Consider the following 6000-nt stretch of genomic DNA (forward strand, 5'->3'; position numbering starts at 1 on the left):
GACAATCAAATCGCTCAAAACCCTGAGTCAGATTCAAGTAAATTATTATCTTCAAGAAGCTGAAGCTAAAAAAACGAAACCACTCGATACAAAATATGAAATCGAACCTGAAGCTCAATGTCAAAAGTAAAATTAAACCTAAAACCTAAATTCAAACTGATACTTGAATTTAATCATGGAACTCAAATTGTAAGCTGAAATCAAATTGCAAATCGAACTTGAAATCAAACCTTAAAATCAAACCCACAATCGAGATAGGGGGAATGGGACGGGAAGAAGATATGTAGAGAAAAATGAAGGGAGTCACCATAACTGTTATTGGTGTTGTGGCGGTGGTGCCTCTCTTCACCTGATATAGCCCAAACATCTAAAATTTCTTCAAAGGGACAGAAATTCCAGGGAAGAAGACAAGGTTTTAGGGCGTATACGTTTCTGATATTCGAAGTTTGTAAGGTTTCGTAACTTGGACGTTCCCGGCGGCAGCATAGGGTTGCAGGTGGGTGCTGTAAGAAGAGAGGAAGGGGAAGAAGCTCTTTTGCGTTTGACAGGAGAAAGTTGAAGAGGGTAAGGACGTAAGGTATAAAAGGGGTTGGCCCACTTCCATTTATTTTTCAATAAAAAACTCAAAAAACAATAAACAATTGCAAAATAAATAAAAAAGAAATAGGAAAGGACAATATAGTCATTTCGCGTATGGCAGGGACGAAACGTGTAAATTTTCACGATATAAGGGACGGTCCGAGTTAATTTTCGAAAATAAAGACCAAACGTACAATTTGACACTAACACCAGGGACGAATCGTCTAATTTACTCTTGTGTATATTAAAATAGGAAATTAGCATACAACCATTAACACCTATCCGAATGGGATAATGTCACATTGTCACCATTATGCTGTTGTGAAACACCGACGGGATATTTGACTCGATGAGGTTACCGCACGTGTGGACATTGCCGCACATTATTTTGTTTTTATTTTTCTTTTCTATTTCATTTTTAATTTTTATAATATATATATATATATATATATATATATATATATATATATATATATATATATTAAAAAATTATAAAAAATATATAAAAGTTAATGATTTCTAATCCCCTATAAATAGAAAATAACATTGATATATTCTTTATACATATTTAACTATTAAAAAAATAAGGGGGTGAGAGGTAGTGAGATGTGACTATTCCTATTAGTTTTGTGGAATGAGTGGAAAATAATGTGACATTGACTTAGCAAATAAGAAATGTGGTAAGGCTAACGAGAATGGTGTAGAGGTCATTGAGTTCCACCTCAGCCTATAACATTTTTACCAACCAAGAGGAGTGGGAGAAGAGAAGGAGTGGAGAGAGGGAGAAGAGAATGTTGTTAGAAGAGAGGGAGGAGAGAGACTTAGTAATAAGTTGTCGAGTTAGTCCATACTCGACATGACAAGTATATGTAGGATTCGCTGAGGCTTGCCGAGTTTCACTCCGCCTAACCTAAGGTGTGGTATGATACATACATTCTAAGTATTCAAGTTTTTGTTTGAAAGTTCATTTTATTTATAAGAAAAACCATTCATATTTCTTTAATTTTTCAGAAAAAAACACTTATATAAAAAAAAAATTAAAAATTAATGTTAGACTTTTTTAAGAATACAAGCGGAAGTTCAAACCATAAAAAAGTTTGTTAATAACTATGAGTAAGAACTTATTCGGTTTTGATTAAAACAAAAACCGAACCAAAAATTTTGGTTTTTTCACTTAAATTTTTTAGTTTCAAAGTAAAATATAGTTTGTTTTTTTTATCATTAAACCCGACCACAAAAGTCAACAACATTAATTCACCTCCATACAAACTTGACTTATGCTCTCATATGTTTGAAAAATACAATATACCTCTACCAGACTAATAAGTGTGGTATTTGCATTAGATGATCCTTGACTTTTAATGTTAGGTAGTTAGTATTTGTAAGCTTAAATAGAAGCTGAAACGTAGCAGCTTTTATATCTCTTTTCACCTTGTAATTTGTCTTTCATTTTAATCTAAGAAAAAGCCTTTGGCAACCCCTCTACCCTTCTTTCTTTTTCTGTTTTGGACTGCAGCAAAACCCATATTTACTCACCATCTTTGCCCTCTAAAATTACATACAAATTGTCTTTTCTAATTTCCAACAAGTGGTATCAGAGAAATTGTATTTTCTAATTTCCAACAAGTGGTATCAGAGCGAGGTTGTGTATGCCAAAGTATATGCCAAGAATGTCAACACCGACTTCATCATCTTCTCAACCCGAAGTTGAAAGTGCTCAAAGTATCGGGAAGAATGGTAGTGTTACGTTGCACTAGTTGATGCTTACGAAGTTAAATTACTCGGTGTGGGCTATAAAAATGCGAGTAAATTTACAAGCACAGGGAGTGTGGGATGCAACTCAAAAGGAAGATGTGGAAGAATGGAAAGATCGAATGGCTCTTGCGACTATTTATCAAGCGATATGTTAGCCGAGAAGGACATGGCTAAAGAAGCATATGAAACGCTTAAGATGATACACATGGGCGCCAATTGGGTAAAGGAGGCTAAAGTACAAACCTTGAGAAGTGACTTTGAGGTTATCCGAATGAAAGACGGCAAATCGGTGGTGAAGAAGTTTCTTCGAGCTGAAAATTAAGGCAACCACGGTGGTGAAGAAGTTTCTTCGAGCTGTCCCTTTACGATTTATACAAATCGTAACATCTATCAAACAATTTGGTGGTTTAAATAACATGATTGTGGAAGAGGTCGTGGTTCGTTTAAAAACCCATGACGTCACACCCCCAAACCGGAACGGCTGAAACGTTCGGGGGCGGAGGACGTCATGTTAAGTATCACAACACATGCATTATAGTAATCAAAGTACAACAACCATTGCATTAATAATGTATAAGTTTTTACATGAGTGTTTAAACATTAGATATTCAACATCAAAAGTAGATATAGTAAAAGACAAAAGACGCATCACGGTACTAGGCTGTCTTCTCAAAAGCTCCGGGAGTGTACCTGTCTACTGGATTCCTGAGAATACAAGTTATTTTGAAAAAGAGGATCAGGATTTAAGCTGGCGAGTTCATAAGCATTAGATTCATTTATGGTTGCTTTAGTTTTAAGAAAGTAATTGATTAAGTTCCAGAAAATACTATATTTTCCGCTTTACAACTGAAAAATAGTTTTAATCTCATAAAACCGTTCTGTTTAAGTATTATTGTACTTATAATATAGTTTAACATAATTTTAACTCACGATAAGATTATAAGAAGAATGTTTTCTGTATAGTTATGTTTTATTTGTTATAAATCGGTACCTTGTAGATGTACCCTTTTAAATAAAACCCGGTACTTTGTAGATGTACCCCGGGTACTTTGTAGATGTACCCCGGTACTTTGTAGATGTACCCCATATAAACCCGGTACTTTGTATATGTACCCCATATATAACCCGATACTTTGTAGATGTACCCCATATATATACATATATAACCATATACTAAAAGTATTATTATATTTTGTTGTCAGTCCCGTATAGATCTATTTTAAGTAAGATTGAATTATCTTCTTTTCTTAACAAAGTAGTTTAAACCCTGAATACTTATCTAGTAAAGTAGATTTTTCGTTTGTTTCATAAATTATACCTATTATAATTTATATGTTCTATCTGATTAGCATGATCTCTCATGAAAGTACCCCTTTGCTCAGCGTGATACAAAGGTAATGATACCGACTGAAGTAACCTTTTATATTCCTATATGTATAATGTATATAATTAAGAAGAAAACGACCTTCGGACAAATAACTCCACCTTAAGCCCACATCCAAACAAGGAAAATGAAATAAGGCAATTGATTAGTCCTAAGCCCTTTAAGTCTTATTTATATACCTATACATATATAAACATGATTTTGACAAATATAAATTTAAAGAGTTTATAAGATATTTAAAAGAGTTTAACAGTATTTAAAACTGAGTTAAGCATGTACTTTAAAAATGGGGTTTAATATTCATGTATATATTTAGCAAGTATAACTATGATTTAGCCGACTGTCGGACTAGTGATCCTACCCTAAGCCCACAACCAAACAAGGAACAGGAGTCAAGGTATCTAGCATTAGTCCTAAGTCTGTTAAAGCATACTTATTCATAAATATATAAATGAATATGATTTTGATAATAAACAACAACCTAAATTTTTTTTAAAGAGTTTTTGAATTGATTTTTAATACTTATAAAAGCATAAGAATTTCTTTTGTGTGATTGTATTCACAGGTACTTATTACACACAATATAATTGTGTTCAACTTGTATTCCCCCTCTTAAAAAGCATTTAAAACCATTAAAAAGGTAGATTATAGGGGTATGAACTCACCTTATGTTGGGGTTTCGATTGAAGATTCGATATAGGATGATAAGTTTCACGAACGAAGTCCCGTAGCACAAATGAGTCCTAAAGAGCATGTAATGATACATATAGGCATGAAATTAGTGAATCTAACTACAAAGGAGATTAGGAAATAACCTAGGATGCAAGAATAACTCACCAAAGGAGTGTTAGAAGCAAGTTAGGAGGCTAAAAGGGAGTTCACGGCCAAACTAGAAGGGTTCACGGCCTCATGAAGGGTTCACGACCCTATGATGGTTCACGGCCCTTATGAGTGGTTCACGGCCCAAATTCAGGGAAGAAAACTTGAACATCTTGTTGTTTGGCAAGTGTTTGAAGATCCTAAGTTGTATTCTAAGCAGATACAAAGAAAAGGGATGTTTAAGAGTGAAATTGGTGTTCTTGATATATGATACTTGAGAGAGAATGGGATGTTTGTGGCTAAGAGAAGAAGAAGTGAAGAATTAATGAACCAAACTCATATATATACATAGAGTTCACGGCCTAAGGAGGGTTCACGGCCGTGAACATGGTTTGCGGCCGTGAACCTCACTTGTTGAGGTTTATGGCCCGAATGCAGTACTCCGATCTCGTTTCCTTAGTGGTTCATTTCCTAACACACAACCCTTACATACACTAGGCTTAGAAACTTATAAGTTTGACCTTCGGTTGATGAGTTTGACTTTACAAGGTAGAAATTTTCGGGTTGTCACACATGAAGAGAGGCTTCGAGGTTATTTAGAACAAGGAGACAGACCTTATTTGTTGCTTACGCATGCCAAATGGGCATCACGATTCAAGAAGATCAACAAGGGGAGCTCGTCAAACACCTCAAAGGAGAGAGATAGTCATGGTAGTCGAGGCCAAGGAGGAGGATGTGGCCGAGGAGGTGGCCGTGAATCCAATGCAAACCGGAATAACAACAAAAATTATAAAAGCAAAATAAAATGCTTTAGATGTGAAAAGTTTGGTCATTATGCATCGGAGTACCCGGAAAAGAACCGTGGTGAGGTGGCAAATCTCAGATAAGCCAACGAAGACGAACTCATCTTAATGATGTCAATCTCACACGAATTTGTACCCGGAAAGGTGTCTCTAAAAGAGAAGATTTGTGTTAATCTTCTTGCTTCGGGGGAGAGTCGAGTTGATTCCGAAGTGTGGTATCTCCACAATGATCCTAGCAACCATATGACGGGAGACCGCTCAAATTTCCATGAGCTAGATAGAAATGTGACGGGTCATGTGAGATTTGGCGACGGCTCGACTGTTGCTATTTTGGGAAAAGGGTCGATCTTATTTGAATGCAAAAATAGCAACCAAAGACTTCTAAATGAACTATTTTACATTCTAAGCCTCAAAAATAACATCATTAGTCTTGGACAAATAACGGAGGAAGGAAGTCGAGTCATTATGGACGGGTCCGACTTGATGTTATATGATAAAAATAAAGTTCTACTTTTAAGAGTTCCAAGATCCACAAACCGATTATACAAAACTCCATTAAGACCAGGTAGACCAACATGCCTCTTAGCCACGAAGGATGAGCCAACTTGGATATGGCACTCTAGACTTGGTCACGTTAACTTTCCTGCGTTGAAAAAGTTG

This window comes from Lactuca virosa, chromosome 2, assembly GCF_052849685.1.
Source record: "Lactuca virosa cultivar CGN04683 chromosome 2, Lactuca_virosa_CGN04683_v6, whole genome shotgun sequence".
NCBI classification, from domain to species: Eukaryota; Viridiplantae; Streptophyta; class Magnoliopsida; order Asterales; family Asteraceae; genus Lactuca; species Lactuca virosa.